The 26,589-nt window shown below is 36.8% G+C and overlaps 1 long non-coding RNA gene across 1 annotated transcript; it reads left to right on the top strand.

Moving 5' to 3' along the window:
• Positions 1–2,015: 2,015 nt before the first annotated feature.
• Positions 2,016–25,357, top strand: LOC131402008 (uncharacterized). The gene is made up of 5 exons (XR_009218184.1): positions 2,016–2,132; positions 11,329–11,392; positions 20,386–20,481; positions 21,718–21,915; positions 25,321–25,357. It is a non-coding gene; the product is annotated as an uncharacterized LOC131402008 (long non-coding RNA).
• Positions 25,358–26,589: the final 1,232 nt, after the last annotated feature.

Raw genomic sequence — 26,589 nt, forward strand, 5'->3', positions numbered from 1 at the left:
ATGCCTTTCTAGCCACCTGTTATACCAATTACACAGCCTGACCAGACTGCCTTACTTGGGCTTAACCCTGTTCCTAAAGTTCTTCTAAGAGGATTAAGAAAGAGGTATATGGACTATCACTTGAGAAGTTTATCGTGAAAGGAAGAAGGTTTGGATGGTTTCAAAGCTTTAAACATGGAGACCTGACAAAGTATAACATATTTCCTGTATGTGTTATAGAATCTAAATAACTTGAAAGACCCTGGAAGAGGCAAAGACACCAGGTTTTGTGAAAATGGACCAGAGTTTTTATACAGGCAGGTTTTCCTTAGGGTATGTAGACACGGTAGCAAGAGGTTGGGAAAGCTAGGGAGACCCTCACCAATAATCAAAGTAAAAAAAAGTTTACTGTAGGTATGTACTGCTCCACTCTTGGGTAGAGAAGTTGTGAGATAGATGCATGTTTTGTGGAAACCCAGAATTATCTTATGTTCAGTTCTCTTTCTGTGAGGCCCCAACATCCTAGGTCCTTTTTGTCCACTGAAATGTGTGAGCTGTTCTTGGCCCTGAGGGCAAATATCTCTCTGTTGGGATGGAGAATGGAAAAGGCAGGTGTCAAGTGCCCCAGCTGTCTATCATTTGTAAGAGAATCTGGGTAGACTGCTCCCTGCTCAACTCTTGATCAATGTGTATGTTGACTCTGGCCTTAGAGACTTTCCAGAGACGCTAGATTACAATGAAGAACCATTTTGAGGGGCTATGGTTTCCTCTGCTCTGATTTCTTTTTTTTGTGTGTGAGGAAGATTAGCCCTGACCTAACATCTGTCGCCAATCCTCCTCTTTTGGCTGAGGAAGACTGGCCCTGGGCTAACATCTGTGCCCATCTTCCTCTACTTCACATGGGACGCCGCCACAGCATGGCTTGACAAGCGGTGCGTCGGTGCGCGCCTGGGATCCAAACCCGCAAACCCCAGGGCCGCCGCAGCGGAGCGCGCGCACTTAACCACTACGCCACCAGGCCGGCTCCTGTTCTGATTTCTTGATCAATTCCTTCCTACTGCTTTCTGTCTTCCTGTAATTTCTCAAAGTTTCTGGTCTACTGGTGGGACCTTACCTTGGTTTTCAGTGTTATTATTCTGTCATTCTGAAGGTATATACATTATATTAATTATGTGTGTGTAGGGTGGCAGTTGGGAATATATATTGCCACTTGAGAGGGATCTTGAGATGAAGGCTAGGCTCGATGCACATATTCAGTTTGTCTTATTGAACCAAACATGATGACTAAATTAAAAACCCTATAATCAGGACCATAGCCCACTTAAGATATTGCCTTTATTAAAATGACTAAAGTTTTATTAAATAAGAACTGACCGTAATCTTTGCTTTCCGTAGTTACTTCTGAGAGTGTAAACTTCATCAAATATTTGAAATCCTTACATGGAAGCTGTGACTCCTGACCTGTTGGTTGGAGCCTACCTCCAAGTGCAAGCTTTGAGTTTATAAGAATGGGTACCTATAGCTGTCGAAAAGGCAGGAGGAAAATTAGATTCCAGGAGTAATAGACCCAAGACTCCTGGTTTATTCAACATGGGACTGGCTCGTTGCAGAACTGAGAAATACCTTTTTATCTCTCAAGTTTTAGGCTTATTTAACATTTCATATGGCTATTTTAGATTCCAAATATTATTATCTAGTATAAAAGAGTGCTTTATGTTTTTCTTAATTCTTAAGATGCACAGTAGTCATGAACAGTAATAAGTGTATCATTGAAGAATTATCGTTGGAGCATTGACAGGATTTAAATTCTGTATCTGTACGGTATAATATTAAGTTCTCATTTTAAGCTTTATATTTGAAAAGCCAGGTATAGCAGAATATTAATAGTAATGTAATAATCACAAGAGTTTCAACATGGTAATAAAGTGCTAGTAGGCAAGTATGTATTTGGTTTTCAAACGGTATCTAATTGTTCTTATCAGTATCGAAAGATCCTGTTACTGCATGTGTCCTTATGTTTTATTTCGTTTCTTTTAGGTCTCTTTTATTCAAAACCTTGTATTTTGTGTAGAAAGAGTTTACCGTGTGCCTGATTTTGGTGTCTGGGAAAGAGGAAGCAAATATAATAATGGCAGCACAGAGCTACATTCGAGGTAATTTGTTTATTTCTAAGGGTTTTTTTTTTTAAATTTAAATGTGTGGAATTTGAATATGAATAAAAATCAAAAGTATTAGATGGGAACTGTGGTTTCTATGTTAATTTCATCTCTTTTTTTTTTCCTATGTGATGCAGATGAAATTCACTTAAAATTAAACCAGAAGAGTCTGCTCTCAGTGCCCATAAACAGATGCAGGAAAGGAGCAGGGTGTCTTTCCCAGCCTCCCGTGGTGTTAGTACATGCATATCAGCCTCCAGTCCACGGCTTGGCCTTGCTGCTCAGCCAAGTCATTTTCTTTTTCCTCTTTACAATGACACTCTTTGAAAGATCAAGGAAATTAAAATTGCCAAACACCTATGTATATACATTGCATGTAAAATTCCCTTCCATGTTATAGAGCTGATTTTTGTCCTAATCAGAGATACTTATACCCTTCATATAAAACTTAACATTCATTGGTTTCTCTGAGAGGTGTGGTCACCATCTTGAGCTGTGGTTTAGGGGGTTTGAATAAACAAGAATAGTTGATAACTTATGTTAGTAGTTTATGAGTTTCCTTTACTCCTTAGGGTGAGGGAAATAGTTTTAATGACTGATTGCACCTTTCAGATGTTGTAAATTTTTGCCCAGGAGGTCATCTTTTAACTAAAAAGTGTAGCTCAGTGAGTCCTATCCATTTCACACTAAAAGATTTAAGAATTTAAAGGTGATTAACTATAGGTCAGTTTAGATCATTGAAACTTGAAGTAGAGAAACAGTTTAAGAAACACTGGTTAAGAGGAATCCACAGCTGTATACTTTTTTGGGTAGAAGAACTAATCACACAGACAACTAAGCCAATATAAGATATAAACTAAGATGTAGAAACTGGCTCCAGATCTCTAGCTGTGTATCATCTCCATGCCTCAGTTTCTTCATCTATAAAATGAAGATAATAATAGTTTCTACTTTATAAAGTTGTTATAATGATTGAGTTAATATATATGTAAAGCATTTGAATACCTGGCATAAGTGAGCACTAGAATACAAGTGTACTCACACATTTAAGAATATTTTAATAACAAAGATTGAAACAAAAAGGACTTCAGTTAACTCTGGTTAACTAAAATACAAACATTTTTCTGTAAGTTTTATGATTCATATGAGGCATTTTTATAGTACACAGCAGAATAGTAGCAATCAGTGAAGAAGTCAGTGAAGTGGAGAAATAATTTGTGGGAAAGTTCAGTTCAGACATTAAACAAATTCTGGCAAATATTAAAAATAGGAAGATAATGTTATATTTCAGCCATAATCCAAATGAAGTTCTCAACATTTTCCAGATTATCAAATTACAAGAAAGAAAGTGGATTTGATTAGAAAAGGTGATTTTTAAAAATTTACCTTTCTAGCATTTATGATTTATCAGACCTTTTATCTGCATTTTAATAACCGTTTGATACATGCCAATGTTATCCCACTGACATTATTTTCAGTATAAAATATTTGGAGTAGGGTTTTTTCTGTTTATAAAAAGTGTAGTAAACTCAGAAAGAACCTTGGGTGAAAGATACCATCCTAGAAAGTGAAGGTGTTGGAAGGTTTCTAGTGAAAAAACAGGCTCCAACTTGTTTTCTTGTAACTAAGGTGCTAATCTTTAATTGAACCATTAAGGATTGTATTTCAAGGCTTGGAAGATCATCATATGATGTTCTTTGCTACCTTTTGCATGCAAAATTAATCTTAATTGTAGCAGGCCAATTATATTCAAATGGATGGGTAATGAAGTTTGCCATTAGGTTTGGATGATGGGTTTTATACATTTAACATTGATCTTTTAATTTTCTATGGTATACTACTTTACAATTCTCCATAAGAATTTTAAACATTTTTTTCAAATGTGTCTGACCTCAGATCTCCACAAGCCTTCTTGGATGTGTCACCTCTGGTGCCAAAAGGGTCTATTTTGACACTGCAGGCGGACTTGGCGCTGATGGACGCATTGATAGCGGTAGTGGTGGGAGACCAGTATCTTTCTGTGCTCAGGCCTGGGTAGTGGAATGTGGAGCTGCTGCTTAGCCTGTTGTTGCTGTAAGACATCCCAGAACTGTCTGTGCCTGGTTGGATCTGATCTTTACTGCTTAGTGCAATACCCTGTTATATCCTTAAGCTGTCCTCCTCATTTCAGACAGCCTGAAGTAGTATACAGTAACTCTTGCTGTAAGTACCCATACCACCCTTTTTGCCTTCTGGCTTTCTTTGCCTCTAGCTGTGTACTATACGGTCCTCCTTAGCAGGAGTCAGAGAAGAGACAGAGCACAATCTGACTGTTGCCTTGGTGCTCACTAGGGCCTTGGCCAAAGCGACTGGCTTGGTGAATGTTCCTTTCTTCCCTTATCACACTGGGCACATCCCTTCTAAGCTGCAACTTGATCAAAGAAGGTTACCACCCCTAGGCCCCCAAAAGGCACACATAGTATTCTGAGGTCAGAGGCTCCCTTTTCAGCATCCATTCTCAGTGGTCCTTTAATAATTGCAATCTGTGGCACTGTACAGTTACAGAATATATTTTATTTAGGTCGGGCAGGGAACATTATTGCCTTTTCTACGGGAAGAAACTAAAGTTTAGAAGGTTTAGCGATCTCCCCCCGACCCTGCCTTTAAATGATACAACCCAGTAGGTAGTAGAACCAGAACTGGATTCCAGGTGATTGGCCTCCAAGTCCAAAGTTGTTTCTGCTCTTTCACGTTGTATTTTCAAGTCTTAAAAAGTTTTTCTAAAGTTTGAAAGAACAGTAGGGTATATGCTCTTGGTGAAACTGTTATAAGTTTCAAGTATATCTTTGTTTAGTAATCAGTACAGCTTGATTCAGCTTAATGCTTTGATCAGACCCTTCCTGATCTGCCCTTTTCAGCCCCAGGTTTGCTGGTATCCCTTTTAGTCCAAGTTTTTGAATTATTTAGTATTTCTTAGATAAACCCTAGAATTTTTTTCTGAAAAGTGATCTCTTTACATTTATTTGAACCCCATTCTAGCAGCTGCCTCACCCTTTTCAGGGCTTTAGGAAAAGGATCCATTGCTCTAGGCTCACTATGATTTTCTTGAAATGTTTCCTAAGCAAGTGTTCCCTGCTTTCCTGGTTTTTCTGTTGACTTGACTTTCCTCAAGTGACATGCTCCTTTCAGTTTCTCCCAGGGTGTCTGGAACTGTGTCAGCTAATTCTCCTCTTTTCTCTTGTTCAGTCTCTAAGTCTTTAACAAATGCCTATGTATTTTAAAATCCTATATTATTTGATTTAATTACATTTTCCTCCATATATCTTTTTGGTACCTATTTATTGTAGCACTAATTCTTAACCCCCAGAATTACGTATCCAAGTAGTCTTCTCAGCTGCTCCAAGTTGAATTAAAGTATTTTAATCTTTATATTGCCCCTTCCTCATTTATGTGAGGATATTCCTACACCTTGGGACTACCTTTAAACCAAAATTCTTTGTTTTGGAGAAGAGATGAGTCATCTATAAGATGTGAATTGAATCTTCACCAAGACTAACTTTGAATTTTTTGGCTGTTGGAAAGAAAAAGGAAAATTGTACTTAATAACTTAGTAATGTGGATATCTGCCCAAATAGAAAGAAAAGTTTTTGAAACATTAACTCCTAAATAGAACTTTCTATTTAATAGCATAATTTCCTTTTTTACTTTGTTAAATCTTATATTTGCGGTACAAATAAGACTGTAGAAGCAAAGAGAATTTAGAAATTTAGATCTGATTTTTCAGTTTTTTTTTTTTCATGGTTTTATGTTCTATTCGCTTGGCTTTTCTAATAAAGAAAGCCATCACTAAAATATCAGATAAGTAACCATCATATCACCACTTTACTCAGTTTAAGATGCTTTTAGTGACCATTTTATTCCACACAGTGCTTGTTATTTAAAGTAACTACTTGATCTTAAATCATTTTTGATGTTCCAGTCATTGAACTATGATAGAAGCAACTATCCCTCCGTTCTGCTTCATTTTATATATTTTTGCTGTACTGAACAATTCATCAGCACTCATTAAAACTATAGTCCTGTCAAGTCCTTGCTGTTTCAGGGGATATGATTGGGTGGCTCAGGGAGCTAAAGCATAGTGTTAATGAGCAGGAGGATGTGAATTTAGTTCTCATGCTTGTCAATGAATTTTTTGGATTCTGTGGTGGGTTATCAATCACTGAGTCCAAACCCATCATCTTTTCTAGAAAAGCTTTGAAATATGCAACAAATCACTTTTATTACAAACTATCTCCCAAGTGAACATCACTTCATTTTAGCCCTGTTAAATGAATGTTGAGGTAACACTTTTCAAGAATCAGATTGGTGAATGTTCTACTGGTAGTATTCACCTAATATTAATATGTTCAGTAACTAATTATAGAATAATTTAATTTTCTGAGAATGTCTTGTGCTAGTAAAATATTTTTAACTCTTACAACAGTATGTATTATATTTGCCAGTAAAATGTAAGATCACATTAGGAGTATGTTTGAGTTTCTAAATAGCTTGCTGTAGCCAGAGATTTAAATAACTAGTGGATAATAAAGTAACATATTTGTGAATTTCAGTTAAGTCCAATTATTTAACCAATTGCATTGGGAAAGAAAGTTAAAAGAGAAAGAGTTCCACATTTACTCTAGTCCAGGTACAGTATTTGTTTGTTTTTGTAATGCTTTATTTAGAAGACAATTTCCAAATTCATCCTTTAGCTGTCTTGTTAAAGACAAAACCTTGAGTTCATTGTGCATCTCCTCCAGTGCAGTATTTCTTTTGGATATTTGCCTTTTGAATAATTTATTTATTCTCGCTTCTCAAAATACTACAAACAGTCTTCATAACACATGTACCTCACACTGTAAGTGGAGGTTTTCTGGTATTACTCAGTTAAATGCATGTAAATGTTTGTGCGTTGGGGGCTATAAGGGAACTCCTAGGACATCAGGAACACATTCTTAAGCAAGAACACCAGTTGACGATGGATGTTTTGGCATGAACTGTCAGAATAGATGACCCTTAGGGGCTCTCCTAACCCTTAGGTTCCAGGAGTCTAGAATTCTTATGCAGGTACTATTTGGTTTCCATTTGGAGCATGCAAGGCTGAGTATGATGGGCCTACTTATTCTGGGTACGTGATAGAATTAGGAACCTGACTTAGGTTCTTTTCTAGTTACCTATTGTTGCCAATAAACTACCCCAAATTAGAGGCATAAAACAACAACAATATTTTATTAGTATTAACTCTCATAGTTCTGAGGGTTGCTGAGCTAAGCTAGGTGGTTCCTGCTCAGGGTCTTTTATGCATTTTCCATCAGTTGTGGGTGGGGTTGGAGTCAGCTTGATGGCTTCCTCACTCAGGTATCGGAATGTTGACTGGAACCTTGGCAGGAGCTGTCTGCCACAAGACTTATATGAAGTTTTTTCATATAGACTTCCTCACAACATGGTGGCTGGGTTCCAAGGTCCAGCGTCACAAAAGAGAGGGCCAGGTGGGGGCTGTATTGCCTTTTATGACCTAGCTTTAGAGGTCATGCAGTATAACTTCCACCACATTCTATTTGTTAGAGTCAGTAAGACCAGGCCATATTCTAGTGAGGGGAATAAGAGTCCACCTCTTGATGGGAAGACTGTCAAAGAATTTGCAGACATGTTTTAAACTGGCACATATTTTTCGCTTGGACTTTATTCCTTCAGGTTCTAGGCCTTGTCATTTCTCTGTTTTCTTTTTCCTACCTTCCTGTGGGTTCTTCAGCATTTTTTAGAATTGCGTATTGATTTATCTGTAATGATTTTGAAGGTATCTTTTTGTATAGCTTTTTAGCGATTGCTCTAGGTATTACATTATATATATAAACTGAGCGTACCGCGGTCATTATTTCACCCACTGGAGGCAAATGTAGAAGTCTTACCTCCATTTATGTCTTGTTACCCTCCCCCATTTATATTATAGTTATCATAAATATTTTTCCCACATGCATTTAGAACCCACAGTGTTACAACTGTTGCTGTAATTGTCAAACATAATTTATAAAACTCAAGAGGAGAAGAAAAGCCTACCATGTGTACCCATATTTTTGCTTACTATATTTTTTCTTCCTTTTTGATTGTTCCAAGGTTGATTGGTTGGTTGGTTGCTTGCAATCATTTTGTTTTGAGAACTTACTTTAGTCATACTTTTAGGGTAGATCTACTGGTGACAGATTTCTTATTTTTCTTTCATCTGGGAATGTCTTGTGTAAATAAATAAACAAATAGGATATATTTACTGGTATAAGATTCTGGGTTGACAGTTCTTCTGTTTCAATGCTTGAAAACACTTGCGCCACATCCTTTTAGCCTTCGTGGTTTTTGGTAAGCAATTCATTGTCATTCCATTGTTTTTCCCCTATAGGTAAAATGTTGTCCGTGGCTACTTTAAAGAGTTTTTCTTTGTCTTTAGTTTTCAAAAGTTTTGATGTGCCTAGCATGGATATATTTATTTTATTCTGATTGAGTTTCACTCGGCTGCTTGAATCTGTAGCTTTTTGTTTCTTGCAAATTGGGAAGTTGTCTGCCATTATTTCAAGTACTTTTTTTTTTAGCTCTGCCCTTTTTCTTCTCTCCTTGAGGGAGTCCAATGACATGAATGTTAGATCTTTTGTTATAGCCCCAAAGGTCCCTGAAGCTCTCTTTGTTTTTTTTTTTCTAGTCAATTTTTTCTCTTTTGTTCTGATTGGATAATTTCTATTGTTTTATCTTCCAATTTGGTTATTGTTTCCTCTTTCTCCCCCATTCTGCCATTGATCCTGTCCACTGAGCTTTTAATTTTTATTATTGTAATTTTTCACTTGTAAAAACTTTGTTTACACTTTTCTGTTTCTTAGCTGAGGCTTTCTATCTTTTCACTTGTTTCAATCATATTTATAATTGCTCATTGAAGAATTTTTATTATGGTTGTTTTAAAATCTTTGTTAGATAATTTTAACATTGCTTTCGTCTCAGTGTTAGCATCTATTGATTGTCCTTTTTCATTCAGTTTGGCTGGGTCTGGTTCTAGACGTGATCAGTGATTTTTGATTGAAATGTGGACATTTTGAGTATTATGTTGTAACACCCTGAATCTTATTTTAACTTTCTATTTTAGCTATATTTTTTTGGCACCACTCTGCCAGGGGAAGGGGGCAGGGTCATCACCTCATTACTACTGGGTAGGAATGTAAGTCTAGGTTTTTCTTTGATATCCAAGATGGAGACTCTTCATTGTTGCTGGGTCTAGTTGGGATGCCTAGTTCCCCAGTAGGCCTCCACTGATACCTCCTTGGCTAGGAAGGATAGGAGTGCCTCATTACTCATTCCCAGTTGGCCTCTACTTATGGAACAGGGAGAGGATATGGCCTCTTTGCAGCTGGGCATTAGTGAAAGTACTGACTCTCCATTGGACCTCCTCTGATGCCATCCCAGCAGGAAGGGTAGGTTCACCTCATTACTGGCAAGCAGGTGTGGAAGTCTAGGCTTTCCGTGTGTTCTCCACTGACGCTGAAGTGTGAGGGGGGAGACTTCTTAACACTCATTGGTAATGAAAGTCTTGGCTTCCTTCTTGGACTTCTCTGACACCACATGGCAGTTGAGAGGGTTGCAGGCTGGGTGCAGTTCCTTATTATAGACTCAATGTAGAAGTCTAGGTTCCCCACTAGCCTTTACAGGAGTGAGTGGGGGTAGGGCCACAGTTTTCTTTTCTTGAGTGGTTCTTCTCTAAATTTTAAACTGTCTAAATTTTGAGTGGTTGTTGTCTATTGTGTTTTGCTAGGCTATCCTTTTCCTGGTCCTTTGGCTAGAGAGAGCAGGCTTTTGTTGGGGCTTTTTTTAATGCACCTACAGGCATTTCCTGGTTTTTGGCTTCTTTAGCTCTAAGTCTGGTATATTGGAGGCAAAAAGGAAACTCAGGGAACTTACCAAGTGTTGTTCCTAGAATCCTAAGGCTCCTAGCCAGTCTGCCTTTCCATCTTTCTGAGGCTTTTTATTTTTGTTATGTGATGTCCAGGGTTTTTCGTTGTACTTAGTGAGAGAAATAGGGAAACTTATGTCTACTCCACTTCCCCATCCATGTATTTTAAAAGATTTCCCACCTATTTACTATCCTGTATTAAAAGTAATGTATACTTGAGAACATTTCATGTAAACAACCCATTGAAAATGTAGATAATGATGATTCGAATAGCTTAGAACAGTGGTTCTCAAATTTAAAGTGCATTTAACCCCCTGGGGGGCTTTTTAACACTGATTGTTGGGCCCCACTCCTGGAGAGGAGTGAGAATTGGCATTTCTAACAAGTTCCCAGATAATGCTACTGCTCTGGGGACCACACTTTGATAATCACTCCTTTAGAGAAATGCTGAAAAGATGACACATCATTAATTTTAAATGATATTAATAGCATATGCATTTGCTTTTAATAAAAACAGAAAAAATGCAATAAGTAAAATAAACTGGATATTAGATCTAAAATATTTAAATGTTATTTATAAGATGACAGTCATATTTTTAATGAAATTTGGGTCTTCCCATTTTCCAGCACTATTGTATGTGGCATTTGAGAGGGCAAAGGAGTACGTATTTTATTATAAACAGAACAATATAGCAAAAAATGAGAGGTATGATGATCAGTTGTTTTGTGAGCATAAAGTAATGCCTATTTTATTGGACTCTAAGCAAAGAGTATTTGAATGGGTATATTAAACCCCACTCTGTGGTAAGTGTATGATGTGCAAGAACTTTTTTTAAGGCTCAGAGTTGATATCAGAAAAGCTCTTTTACATTGATCTGAGCTAATGATGCGCAACCTTGTTATTACTGTGCACATATCATTATAATATACCTTCCTCTAAAGTTCATCTTTTTTTTTCTTGAGTTAGTGAATATAAATGATACTGGAATTAAAACTACTGCCATCAATAGTATGACCATTTGCCTAGATCAAGGTGAACTTAGAAATATTTTTCCCAGAAGATCACTAACTATAAAAAAGAGAAATTAAAATAGTGAAATGTCAGACTGCGATCTCTTAGACATTATTCTTCCTACAGAAGTTGTTCTAAGTTTTAATAAAGAAACTTACTTGTGAATATTCATCAGATAATGGTTCTTATTTTGTAGCCAGATATATTAGAGTTATAAAGTATTTCCTTTTCTCTTTTAGCTCTGTTGGCTTAGCAAAAGCAGCTCTAGAAGCAATTAATGGATTCAACCTCTTTGGCAACCAGGTAAAAAAAACAGCAATAGTAACAGTAAACTGTGATTGTTTTTTTTTGAATTATGTTTTTAATTAATTTGGCCATTCATTAACCAAGTTGTTCCTTATGATCAGAGAATGTCTGAAATTTATGTGGCAGACCATGGTTGAACAGACTTTCCTTTGAATATGATTTGCCGGTTAAATTTTAGTTTTCTAACTAAAAAACATTGCTTAATTAGAAAGAAAAAAATCTCATAAAGAATTCTCATTGTCTTTGTTCGCTAGCTTTTTCCTCAGGTCTCTTGTTGAGCTTTCACAGTTTTAGATATTCCTAGCCATATATATCATATATTTTCCATATTAGTTCTCATGTTGGTTTCAACTTAATGTAAATCTTATGTAGAGGGGAATTTGTGTAATATGTGCAGCCAAAGAATTGGAAATTTTAATCCTAGTTTAACCCTCAACTGGCTGTAATTATATGTCTAAATCTCATTTTCTTCGGGATAAAAGAGAAATCCTAAGGGTTGCCTTAAATTTTCTTAAAACAAGATCTTTAACAAGTTTCTGCACCCAATCAAGTGACCGTGGATTGAGTTGTCAATGAAAGGGAATAAAATGTAGGAATACAGGTTATTACTCTGGATCAAGAAGTAGGCTAATTGTCTTTAGCAATTTTTGTAAAGATTCTTAAGATGGGAGGGCAAAGGCAGTTTCCAGCTGATATTATAATTAACCCTAAGCTATTAAAATGCTTGGTGGTCTAGTGGTTAAGATTCAGCACTCTCGTTGCTGTGGCCTGAGTTCGTTTCCTGGTCAGGGAACCTCACCACCCATCTGTTGGTTGTTATACTGTGGCAGCCATGTGTTGCTGTGATGCTGAAAGCTATGCCACTGGTATGTCAAATACCAGCAGGGTCACCCGTGGTGGACAGGTTTCAGGGAAGCTTCCAGACCAAGGCAGACTAGGAAGAAGGACATGACCACACATTTCTGAAAAAATTGGCCGTGAAAACCCTATGAATAGCATTGGAGCATTATCTGATACACCACCAGAAGGTGAGAGGATGGAGCAAAAAGACCAGGCGGGGTTCTGCTCTTCGGTACACAGGGTCACTAGGGGTCGGAACGGACTTGATGGCACTAAAAACAACAACCAATTAAAATGCCGAGTCAGTAAAAATACATTTTAGAAAGTTATGCAGATATGCAAAAGGTAACATGGTTTTTGTTATGGCAATTGTAATACTATGTACCCGAAGTCTTGAATTTAAGAAAGTTTTAAGTTGGAGTGTTATAGTACAACTGCCTCTCTTTCACTCCCTACATCCACAAACTCACTTCTGTTCTCACTCTAACTTCCTCTTGGAGGATGGACTCTGCTTACATCCAGGACATGAAGAATGAAGAATGAACATAGACATGAACGGATTGGGAAGAGGGGAGCAGCACCTTATTTTGGGTGCCCAAGACTAAATCGCCCACTTCCCACACTCTTCCTCCTCTCTCAAGACCTCTGGCTGGAGAAATGGAGAGATCAGAGCTCATGGGGGTTTGAGGGGTGTGAGCCTATCGAAATCATGATTATTAATATTATGCCTCTCCTGGAGATTCTTGGTGCCTCTGGCACTGATCTCTTGGCTTATGTCAACATTTCTTTCTCACTGGAAGAGTCAACATACTCATGGAAGTCCCACATGTATCCTTCAGTACTTCTCATTTCCTTTTCACCCTTGCCTCACTCTCAGTACATTCATTTAAATTAGTGTGTACGTGTGTATGTATGAATTTGTGTGTGTATATGTGTGTGTGTATGTCTGTGTTTGTGTTTGTGTATGTATATAGATATATTAGATAGATAGGTAGGTGGGAAGGAAGGAAGGAGTATGGCATAAAGGTATAAAGGCATAAACATGGCATAAAGGTATGGCATTGTAGCATTATTTATGATGGCCAAGATATGGAAACAACCTAAGTGTCCATCGATGGATGAATGGATAAAGAAAATGTGGTAAATATATATACAATCATGCTTCACGTTGCGATGTTTTGGTCAACAATGGACTGCATATATGATGGTGGTCCCATAAGATTAGTACCATGTAGTATAGGTGTGTAGTAGGCTATACAATCTAGGTTTGTGTAAGTACACTCTGTGATAGTCACACAATGATGAACAGCATACAGTGTGCCTAACAGCACATTTCTCAGAACATATCCCCATCATCAAGTGATGCATGACTATACAATGGAACATTATTTAGCTATGAAAAAGAATGAAATCTTGACATTTGTGACAACATAGATGAACCTTGAGGGCGTTATGCTAAGTGAACTAAGTCAGACAGAGAAAGACAAATAGCATATGATCTCACTTATATGTGGAATCTAAAACAACAAAACACCAAGCACATATATACAGAGAACAGATTGGTGGATGCCAGAGGTCGGGGGTGGAGGGTGGGTGAAATAGGAGAAGGGGGTCAAAAGGCACAAACTTCCAGTTATAACATAAGTCATGGGGATGTAATGTGTATCATGGTGACTATAGTTAATAATACTGTATTGCATATTCGAAAATTGCTAAGAGTAGATCTTAAAAGTTCTCTTCACAAGAGAGAAAATTTTTGTAACTATGTACGGTGATGGATGTTAACTAGACTTATTGTGGTGATCATATTGCAGTATATACAAATATTGAGTCATTATGTTGTACACCTGAATCTAATATAATGTTATACGTCAATTATACCTCAATTAAAAAAAAAGAATGGCATTGTATTTGGAGTCAGGAGACTCACTGTATGCTCTGTACTCCCACCAGTGAGTTCTGTGACATTGGCTAGTTGTTTGCCTGTCTCGGCTTCTTCATCTAAAAAAATAGGGATAATGATACTAGGACCTAACTCAGAAGGTTTTCATGCAAATAAAAAGCTTAGTATAGTGCTTGGCAAAGATCAAACCCTCAATAAATATTATCTCTTGTTATTGTTAATGAAGTACTGGTAATGTTAAAGAACGGAAATGAAGAGATTGGACTGAAAAGCCTCTAGAGAGTATCTCAAGGAGACTTAGAGGAGTCATGGACTAAATCAATAGTGTTACAGCAGCAGTCTGGAAAGATACAGGTCTTGCTCTTCTGCCTTCCATGGCATACCAAGTAGTGTGCTGAATGGAGTTTTGTGTCTATTTTGTGTCTACATTATAAGGTATTGGTCAGCTCTTTTTTGCAATCGTGCCATCTCCTTTGATGTCCCTGAGTCTTAGTGTATGTTGCTTATGTGTCTGGTATATATACTACATATATGCCTCCACCTACATAGAAGCCCACACGTATACATGCTACCTTTCCTAACTACCCATCTTTCAGGGCTCTGTCTTCAGCCTACTTTTCCCAGGAAGCTTTCATAGATCTCTTAGCCATAACTCTAAAAGCACTGAATTGCTCTACTATACTTTCTGATTCTGAGTTATAAATATACTGCTAGAATTGTTCCTCAGCCATAATGTCTCAGTCTTGGCTGCACAGTGGAATTATTTGCAATACTGATTGCTGGGCTCTACCCCTGGAGATTCTGATTTAATTGGTCTAGGGGGAGACCTTGGCCTTGAGATGTTTCCAACTGCCCAGGAATTGTAATGTTCAGCCAAGGATGAGAACGACTGCTCTAAGCAGAGTTAATATTGACCTTGGTTAGCTCATGTCCATTCCCAGCGGAGCTGTGTGCCAAATGTTTGCCGAGTTGACTATTCGTTGAGTATTTTGGATGGAAATATAGACAAATAATGTCTTATTCCTTTAGCCACATAGATGTCACATGTTGCAAGTGGAGCTCTCCATGTTCCTTTTTTTTGGATAATATCAAACAGTATCCTAGTTTTACCAATTCCCTTTCATTTTTGTTTCTGATGTGGAGAATTACAGAAACCTGACTTTGTTAATGTTAAAATTCCCACCTCTACAGCAAAGTTAAAAATATACCTGCTAAATAGTAGCACATTTAAGAGTGCATATGATCTTTTCAGTGTTTAATCATTTTATCATATTGCTCCATGTACTTCAATGGGCTGTGGTCTAATTAGAAGTCAGTGGCTGGGAAAAGAACTGATGTAACAAAGAAATGTAACAAAGAAATGTTTTTATTCAAATGAAAACCTATAGAAACCTCCTCAAGATTTGAGGGATTTCAGATCAGATGAATATTCTCAGCTATTTCCAAAAACTGTTGATGTAGTGTTTTAGAAGACCTGATAATGTGTCTTTAACTAAATTAATTTAGAGCTTTGAAAAAGTACACCTATTGATCGCAACTCAGACAATCTTAGATCTTTGGAGCTGGAAGGGCCCTTCTCTCAAAATGAGTGGTCACAGAGTTGAGGTGGCTTTTCACTGGTCATGCAACAAAGAGGCAGAACAGGAATTAAACCAAAGCCACTTGGGAATGAATCTGGAATATCAACTATTAGTACAGGAAATCTTAAATCTTGAATGCTTTCTACCTTTAGAGGTGAGAACTGTGCATTTGCTTTTGAAAACTTTTAAGCCATTTTCTTCTTTTTTAAAAAATTTAATTTTTTTATTGAGGTGTAATCGACATATTAGTTTCAGGTGTACAACATAGTGATTCAGTATTTGTATATATTATGAAATGATCACCATAATAAGTCTAGTTAACATCCAAACCCACACGTAGTTACAAATTTATTTTTCTTGTGGTGAGAACTTTTAAGATCGACTCTCCTAGCAACTTTCAAATATGCGGTACAGTATTGTTAACTGTAGTCACCATGCTGTATATCATGTCCCCATGACTTATTTATTTTATAACTGGAAGTTTTTACCTTTTGACCACATTATTTTCTTCTTAATTGTTGAACTTCTGAATGAGACATCCACTTGGCAAACAGCGTGAAAGGCTTGCCTTTTGCCCTTTTTGTGCTTCAGTGTATGAGATAAGACAAATGTTAATTTTTATTTTTATGGAAAATTGTTGGGTGGAATAAGCTTTTAGCTTTGATAATGGTTATTATGTGTTCTTACACTTCCTTTCTTCTTTTTTTTAAAATGTCAGACTTGTCTTATTATTCAAGGAAAAAACCTTATCATTTAAATCTTCCCTTTGAAAGCAAGTTATTTTTCTTTGGCAGAAAATATCTAAGAAGAAAATGTGATAAAATGGCCTAATGTCTTTAGTGATAAGTTTATAATAAAGGCTAATTTGGAGCATTTAGAAACATACTCATCAATATGAGAATCACATATTTCATCATACTTTCAAATATGTTCTCTATAAATATAGTGACATATAATATTTAAGTGATATTTGACAATATTTAAATAATAATTTTTAAATAAATTATAATTCACACTCAGCAAATGTCATAGACATGCTAAGCAACAGTTTTGTGGTTCCTGGGTCTGAGTCTCAGCTCTCCCCTTTCTGAAACCCTAAGAATTACTACTCAGGTTCACCTCGCTCTGTAGTTGGAAAGTTCTTTTAACGCATGTGAGTAGAATCTTCTGTAGAAAAGAGAAGCATGGCTTGTGAGAGGGGCTGCTGGAAGCTACTGTTGGGCCAGTAAGTAAAAGTTGACTATTTACATGCCCATTGCCACCACAGCCATGATGCAGAGGGGTAATTCCCATCAGTAAATATCCTTTCTGTAAGAATCCTGCTCTCCAGGCTCTGCCACGGAGCTCAAGAACAGCTTAATGCTGAACTAGGGAAGAAAGTCTCCTGATGGTAGTTCTGTGGTATGATTTTGCGTTCAGAAGAACAGAAATCATGTGTAGTAGATACACTGAGTGGGTTCATCTTGTTTTATGCTTTGATGCTATGTGGCAGCAAGCCTATTAGCTCAGGTTCAGAGAAGTGATTGATGGGGTAAAGAAAGGCCCAGACAATCCTTCAAATCATTTCCCTTTGAATTGAGACTAAAGAGATCAGCAGTGTCTTATGGTCATAGATGTCACCCTTGGCTTTAGGTACCATCTCAAAAGTGTTTGTTGCAGTCATGGAGTCTGGGGTAGATGGTTCAGTGCAGCTCTTCCCCACCATTGGAACTCAAGTCCCCATGACAGTGGTTAGGTTGAATCATCTTCTAGTGTATTTACTAGAAAGTAGTCATGGAAACTCAGTTTGGGAATACAGTTTGAGCTATCAGTCTTAAAATATGCTCTGTAGATGGAGTCAGGATATGATGGTAGAGTTGTGATAATTTCAGGAAATGGAAGATGAAAATAAAATATACAGTGTTAATCAGATACTTTGGAGTGACATATACATATAAAACATCCTTTCATATTCCTGGTTTTGATTGGAGAAATCACAATACTGACAAATGAGCTGAGGCCAGAATCTAAAAGGTAATGACTAGAGAAATTGCTCATGTTATGCAGAGCATTCAAAGCAATGCAGACATATCAAACTTCCTTTGAAATTTGCAGGCATAAAATTAATGTGTCTGATGATTTAAAGTTGGTGATAATTGATTCCATAAGTAGGGTCTCCTTGATGACTTTCTTAAAAATTTGCTTCTGAACAGGAATAGGTGCCCATGGTCTTAGGTGAATTTTATGGTGAATTTTATCTTCCTGTGAATCTTGGCCCTATGCCTAAGCATGGTATATTTTTTAAGAGGACAGCCACACAATATAGTTAACTAGCATTTGCTCTCACTGTTAAAATCCAGTAATATTATGAAATTATTTTTCCCTTTGTGCATATTTCTTAGAGGCTGGCAGAGGAAGAAACCTGAACAAATACTTTGATGAATTTAGATAAATAAACCATTTATTCGTGGCCAGAAAATAGAAATTGGCTTGTTTATATTAATCAGATAATGGCAAGAATTGCCAAATTTGCTATTTCACTTCATTATTTATAAATTACACTAGTTAGATTTTATCTTTTAAAAATTCAGTTCAAGGCAGACTGATTTGGCATGAAATTAACTTTATTAATTATGAGCCTAAGGATAAATTATAAGTCCTGTTATTTTGTGTATTCACAGGCTCCCAACATCTCATACCTATTCATTTCTCTGCTGTTTGTTCTAACTACCCTGCCTGCTCCCCTTCCCACAAAAATTCAGATCCTAGCTTTGGTCCTTGCCTTCTCCATGAAGTATCCCAGGTTCCCTATTTTGTTTTTTTTATGTTACCTTTAGAGATTTATTATCATTATTATTCTCTCATCTAAGCCACTCACTTGGTACATAGGCCCATATCTTGGTACATCGTCATGTATTGCCTTCCATGTGCAGTCTTTTTGTTTTGTTTAATATTCATCTGGTTAGGACTGAATATCACCTGGGTCAGCTCCTTGAGAGCCGAGGTCAAGTTCTATCTTGTTTTCCTCAAAGCAGAGAACACATCACTCTGACAGTGGCAGATACCGCATGAAGCTTTGTTGAATTCAATTTTGTCAGTGGATATGAAAACTAGGGAATTTCAAATAATAGAAAGGACAGTTTAGCGTTAATCTGGTTGTAGAATGACAGCCTCACTCATTTCTTCTTCATTTATTAATTTACTCGTCGGAGTTAAAACAGATTTAAGAAATGATATTATGAATGAGAAATCATTCTATTTTTTTTTTTTTGGTGAGGAAGATCAGCCCTGTGCTAACATCTGCCAATCCTCCTCTTTTTTTGCTGAGGAAGACTGGCCCTGGGTTAACATCTGTGCCCGTCTTCCTCCACTTTATATGGGACGCCGCCACAACATGGCTTGCCAAGCGGTGTGTTGGTGCGCGCCCAGGATCCGAACCGACGAACCCCATGCTGCCGCAGCGGAGCGTGCGCGCTTAACCACTTGCACCACCGGGCCGGCCTGAGAAATCATTCTATTTTATGAGCTAATACTCATGTATGTACATGGGTTAACAGGAAAAATGTACATATAGTGAGTCTGATATTTGGAGGTAGGGCCTAGTACCACTAGACATTGAGTTTCAGTCTAGGTGATTGATTTGAGGTATTTTAGTTTCAGAGTGAATGCGTCTTTGAAGTTGGTGAGAATTAGAATGATAGTTCTCTTCTTCCCTTCCCCATGTGTTTTTCTGAGTATTCTCTTATAATGGAAGCTGTATTTGTATTCCAGTTTCATTCTCTGTGTTTTCAAAATGTTTAGCTCCCCAGTAAAAGAACAAAGCTATGTTTACTTACGGCTATGCTCGTAAATATGGAAAGCACTAATGGCTAAACATTAAATTTTTTTTAACTTGGTTAGCAGACCAATTGACATTTTTTGTTACACCTGTCTTTTTGTTCAAGTTTTTTGGCTCTTACTTGAAAGATATTTTTTATTGTGGGAAATTGTATAACTTAGTGGTTAAGGTGTGGGCTTCTGTGTTAGAGACTTGATTTTGAACCCGTGCTCTGTTAAACTAAGATTTAGCATCTTTTTCAGTAAAATGGGGATAATAATCCTCTATATATGGGGATTAAATGAGATAATCCACGTGAAGCATAAAGCACAGTGCCTGACACAGTGAATATTAGCTTTTATTTGCATTTTTATTATTTGAGATTCTCCTGTCTCTATATTTTAATCAAGTAGTTTTTATATCTATAATTCTAGATTGTATCTAAATTTGCTTAGTTTGATCACATAATCAACATTCTTTATTAGGACTGTACAATTCAGATTTTGTGAACTCAAATTGGTTCTTCTTTTATTCCTTGTCAAAAATGTGAGTAAACTATTTGTATTTTTATTAACATAAATATCCTTAATTGATTAGTTATCTTATAATCAATACATTTTGATTTATAAGAAGACTGAGGAGAAATAGGGAAATGTAAAAATAACATTTTTTATGATTATAAAATGAATGTTTATTGCAAGAAATTTGGGAAGCTGAAAGTATAAAAAAAGAAAATTAAAATCTTCTGTAATGCCACTCTCAATGCAACCAATGTTAGTGTTTTTGTGAAATTTCTTACAGTCAAAATGCCCAATGTTCTACAAGTCGTTTTTTCTTAATTTAGGAAATGTTTTTCTCTTTCTCGTTCCAGGGCTGTTCTTGGTCGGTTATATTTGTGGATCTCGATGCTCACAATCGCAATAGGCAAACTTTGTGCTCACTCTTACCCAGAGAATCAAGATCTCATGTGAGATATTTTTATGATAAATTAATATGAGCTATCATTTATGATTGTTATGTAATTTTGTTTACTTTTCTAAGAATGTGTTCCAGAATGTTAGAGGTTGCCAGCAGAGAAGAGAAGAGAGAATAGACGTTGCCTCTCACTTGCCTGGTCTGTGGAGGTCTTGTTCAGGAAGTGAGCAGAGCTGTGGACAAAGCTGCTTTGTCTTTCGAGTCTTTTGTAGAACAGGAGAAACGTAGACCTTTTATTTATTCGGGAGGGAGTAGCAACATTATACCAAAATGAATTTTTTTGTCACAGAATATTAGAAAAATATTTTTCATAATTTATATTCCTTTTGAATAAAATTATTTTTCATGCTTCTTTTCTCTCATTCGAGTCACAATTTTTTTTGTCTGATAAACTTTTATATGCCTATAGTATGCAATTGTGGATTTTTATAGGGGTTATTTATGGCTCTATTCTTAGAAAACACTCAAAATGGAATAATTTAATTATTTAAAAATAACTGTTTTATAGAAGTAATGCAGGATTATGATAAAAGAAAAACAAAACCCACAAATAAGCAAATAATAATAATATAATATCCACTCGTTATTCCACCACTCAGTTATAATCTTAGGGTGACAACATTTGTGTTTATATGTTTTTATATATTTTTATATACATATATACTTTTCATTTTATAATACTGGGAGAATATTGTTCATAATATTTGATAATCTGGTTCTATGAATGGACATGTTTCCAGATCAATAAATGTTTCTACAATATAAACTTTAATGGCTGCTAATTTACTTATCTAATTGTGGGACATTTAGATTGTTTTGTGTTTTTCACTGATACCAAAAAATTGTTATGAGAAACTAAGTTTTAATGATTAGTTATTGGTGTTAAATTTTTACACACTGCCTTAATTAATATCTTAAAGTTTGAGTCCAGTGTTGAACCTTGAAAATACTCCTTATTGGTGAATAAAGTTTTATCTCCTCTGTAAGCTTCACTAAACCATACCATATAAGCGTCTGTGTGTCCCTTGCAGCACAGCAATCTCACTGTCAGTTAAAGACTTTTATTGACTTATTTCTTGACTTATTTCTTATTTATTTACCTTTTATTATCTATTCCTTATTTATTGACTTATTTTTATCGGCTTTTCATCTCCATGATTCTCCTTGGGCTGTGTTGATCATATCACTGCAGGCACTTACAGTCCCTTCTTTTTTTAATTGCTGCCAGAACACAGATGCTGCCCTGCTCCCCTGCATCACTTATCCTGCATTTGCCCTGGATGATGAAGTTCTGTTTAGCCAGACACTTGATAAAGTGGTTAGAAAATTAAAAGGAAAATATGGATTTAAACGTTTCTTGAGAGATGGATATAGAACATCACTGGAAGATCCCAACAGACGCTACTACAAACCAGCTGAAATGAAGGTATCAAAAACTATTCCATATCAGAGCATAACAGAGTGGTCAAAAGCACCGATTGAGGAGTCAGACTTCTTGGGTTTGACTTCTGGCTCTGCTACTTACTAGCTGTCTGGCCTTGGGCATGTTAATTAACCTCTCTGCGTTAATATTCTTCATTGGTAAAATAATAGTACCTACTATTATTGGTCCTATTATTGAGGTTCTTGTGAGGATTAAATGAGTTAGTATATATAAAAATGCTTAGATTGGTGCTTCGCACATCGTAAGCACTTGATAAGTGTTAGCTCTTACCACCAGTGAAGCCCATTTGCTCATATGGAGCCATATTGATTCATCGGGTGAATAACTCTTCTTTCACACTTTCAGAACTCTGCCTGCCTGTTTCATACCGTTTGTCTCACGTAATAGAAAATATCTATTTGTGATCCAATTTTCAATCTGTTAAGCAAATGCTCTTTTTTTTTGTTTCACTTAGACACTTCCCTTTGAAATATAGTCCTCTAAATAATTAGTTTTAAAAAATTTTCTATTTCAAATATACATATGTACCACTATATCTAGATTTATACTAGGTGTTTTTAAGCTGTCCAGAAAACTATAACACCCCCCAAAATGGTAAGTGTGCCTCCACATTGCTGAATACAATTAGTGGGGTAGATTGAAAATTATTTTTGTAAGCATTGTCATAATTTTGACTCATTCACTGAAGATAGGGAAAATCCCATGAATCTGTATATAAAAAATGTCCAGGCAGCATGGTACCTTGTAATTTGTTTGACAATTAAATACTCTTTTAAAATTTAGTATACACTTAGTTTTGCAGAACAGCGAGACACACTATTTATCATTTTATTTAATTTCACAACTGACTATCATTTGGGAGCATTAGGAGCCATTGTATTGTGTACATCTTTGAAACCTTACAGCAGTCTGTTAGATTGGGACAAAAGATCCGTTTATCTCTTAAACACCTTGAGATGTTTCTTTTCTATTTAATACCTTTCCTGTGCTGATTTACAGCACTTACATTTGAACTGGACCCCCTGTAACTACCACCCTGCATACCTTCAAGTTTGGATCAGTCCAGCAGGCTCTCTCTATTTCCCACCTGTTGCTGAGCACCACTGAGAAAGGCCACAGCAGTGTGGATAGATGCCACCCTGGATTTAGGACATCCATCTTGGTTCAGTTCTCATCATTGCTTTCACTGCTTGTTAGTTCTGCTATGTGACCCTGCCAGGGACTCCTCTTATAAGCTTTTCAAAATTTTTTCCATTTGTACTCAAGTTCCCAGACTTGACTTCTCACTTTCTACTTGTTAGCCTTACATTTCTGTTTGGCCTCCTCCACTGCGTCTATCCTTCATCCATACTTACCTCCATCTCTCTTGTCTCCCAGAAGTTGCTGTCTGTTCTTCATTCTAAGGCTAACCCTCCATATGTACACCCCATCCTGTTCTCTTTTACTTCCTAGGATTCTTGCTGTATCATTTGTCTTCTTCCCTGATAGATAGGTGTCTGTTTTTATCTCTTTCTTTTTGTCTCCGCATCTTCCCCACTTCTTCCTTTCCGCTGTTTTGCTTCCCCAACTCAAATCAGCTTCTTTTTCTTCACATAAACACAATGAAGTTCATCATTAAAAAAACAAACAAAAAACTCTCCCTCACCACTCACCCCTGTCTGCCTCCCATCGCCTCTCTCTTTGTGGCTACACTTCTGAAAAGCATGGTCCATTCTAGGTGTAGTACCTCGTTTGCCTCTACTCACTCCTTCACCTTATAACCCTGCTCCTCTTCCCAGTACTTCCGGTAGCTGTGCTGGCTTCAGTCAGTTTAGGTCACTGGGTCATAGTGATGCTTTTCTGGCCTTATTTCACTTATTTCCTTGGCATTTGGGTGTCTTAACTGAGTTCTCTTACTTGGAACGTTTTCTGTGACCCCATTCTCTTCCTGACTCTGCTTACTTCTCTCACTGTCTTTGTTAGTCTCCTCTGCAGGTTCCTCTTCTTCCCCCTGTTAAATATTACTCTTCTCCTGGGTTCCATCCTTACTCTTCTGCTATTCATGCAATCATAGCTATCACTGTTAACTTTAGTGTCTCTATCCCTAACTCATACTTCTCCCCAGGAGTGCCCTACCATGTATCCACCTGCCTTCTGGACGTCCTCCCTTGGATGCCCTGCAGTCTGCTTATGTTCGTCTCCCGCTCTTTGCCCAGGTCGCAAACCTGAGAGTCATCCTAGGCACTTCACTCTCACTCACCCCTCGTTGTCACTCACCAAGGCTGACAGATTTAACCTTCTTCTCTATTAACTCCTTGGTTTAGGCTAGTGGTTCATAACCAAGAACAGTTTTGCTCCCCAGGGGACATTTGACAATATCTGCAGACATTTTTTCATTGTCACCACTTGGTGGGTGCTACTGGCATCTGGAGGTAGAGGCCAGGGATCCTACCAACATCCTGCAATGCACAGCATAGCCCCTACAACCAAGAATTATTTTGCCCAAAATGTCAATAAATGCTGAAGTGGAAAAACCTTGGTTTAGGCTATCATCTTTTCTCTTTGGATTATTCCCAGCAGCCTTCCAATTGGTCTCATTTCTTGCCCTAAAACTCTCTTCAACACTGCCTGCTGTCCATCTAGCAAGTAAATCTAATGAATAAATCTGTTCCTGCTCAGTATTCAACAGTGGTTCTGTGTCGCTTCCAGATCAAAGTCTTAGTCTCTTAGCATGACCTGCCAGGCTATTCTTGATCTGGCTGGCCTGGCCCACCTGTTGGGCTTCAGCTTTCACTATTTCTTCCTTGCTTGTTCCAGAAATACTGAATTGCTGGTAGTTTCTTTAAGAAACTTTGTGCTTCCATGCATCTGTAGTTTATACTTTTGTTTCTCTGTGTGGAGTTCCCTTAGCTCATCTCCCTGGAGAAATCCATCAAGCATTAGCTGAAGCATCTCTTTTCCTATACACCCTTCCCTGACCCCCTAGGCAGACTTGGGTCTTTCATTCCCTGTGTTTCTGGTATATCACGTATATAGATTTCATCAGGTGCTACAGTTGTTCATTTACATGCCTGCCTCTCCCCTAGGCTGTGAGCTCTTGAGGGCAGCTTCTCTGTCTTTTTGTCTTCACAGCCCTCTGTCTAGTTGGTGCCAGGCATTGCCGAGTACTTCGTAAATGCTTATTGAATGAATGACTACTGTGTGTGATGGATTAAATGAATGAGCGTTTGAATAATAAGAGTTCTGAGAAAAATTTTTAAAAAAGAACAATGAAACTACTTATAAATCAGTCCAATTTTGTTATTACTATAAATGAATCTTTTATGTACATCCTAACTATAATTATTCTAATTAATATAATTTTCTAATTAATTTAGTGAAATTTTCAATATTTTATTTTTGTTTTAGCTATTTGATGGCATTGAGTGTGAATTTCCCATATTTTTCCTTTACATGATCATTGATGGTAAGTGAGCTTTCCTCCTGAAATTTAAGCTATAGGATATAAGTGGTTTAAAGAAGAGAAAAATGAAATATGACTCCTTTCAGCTAGCAAAATAGACTGCACACAGTGATGTTAACTGCTCTGCATTTTTGTATGCTACTCTTCTGCTTTCTGAGTGAATATTAAATCATTTTCTATCAAAGAATTTAAAGAATTAAAGAAATACTTTATTTAAAAAATGATGCAAACGTATTTTCATATTTGCAAAGAAGTTTTTTTATGAATAGAAATCACGAATACCATAATTCGTAACATGGTGAATATCTATAATATTTACACATATAAATAGAGATATTTCAATTAAAATTCTGTTTTCGATTCTAAATGCTAACATGACCTTCTAAAATCAATTTCCTGAAAAAATATCACACACGTTTGCATTACCTTTTTCAATTTTATTTTTATCATTTATGTAGAAAATTACCAAAATAATTATAACTGGGCTAATAGATTTTCCTAAGGTAAAATTTCTGTGGTGCTTATTGAGCTCAGATGCTGTCGGATTTTATATTTTACATTTTAGGAGTTTTTAGAGGCAACCCCAACCAAGTAAAGGAACATCAGGACCTCCTGACTCCAGTGCTTCATCAGACCACAGACGGCATAATTGGCTTGTTTTTCAAGAAATTCTTCCTCCTGATATTTCCTTCACATTCCTTTGAAATACGTAAATGATTGCTTTTTAAACAGAACAATTTATTTAAATTGAAAAGAATGAATGAGATCTTGAATGAATTAGAAAGAATAATTTATTAATTTGCTATAATAAATTTGTTTTTATAAAAGGAGTTCATTAGGCAATACAAGGCTGGAGACGAATTTAGGTCGTCATGGCTGTAGTAATTGGAAAATAGTTCGTTGGCTAGGCCCAGGTTCTTCATCTGTTATCTACTGTGTAACTCCACTCTGTGTAGTGTGGCAATAATATAAAATGACTGATTTTTATTCAGGTCACCAGAAATGGTATGTTCAGGTGACTGCTGCCCCCTCCAGAGGGCCAGCTAGGGGCTCTGTCCTAGCCTAAAGGCACTACCATTGTCAAGAACATTCTGGCCTCCTCTTTGGAGTTGCTTCTAGGGCTTTTAGCATGTTATTTTGAATGTCTGCTGTGATGCTAAAATGTCATCCTTTGAGGATGGGTTTAATATTTTAGAAATGGTCAAAAGGCCCCA

This window comes from Diceros bicornis, assembly GCF_020826845.1.
Source record: "Diceros bicornis minor isolate mBicDic1 chromosome 3 unlocalized genomic scaffold, mDicBic1.mat.cur SUPER_3_unloc_1, whole genome shotgun sequence".
Taxonomy (NCBI): Eukaryota; Metazoa; Chordata; class Mammalia; order Perissodactyla; family Rhinocerotidae; genus Diceros; species Diceros bicornis.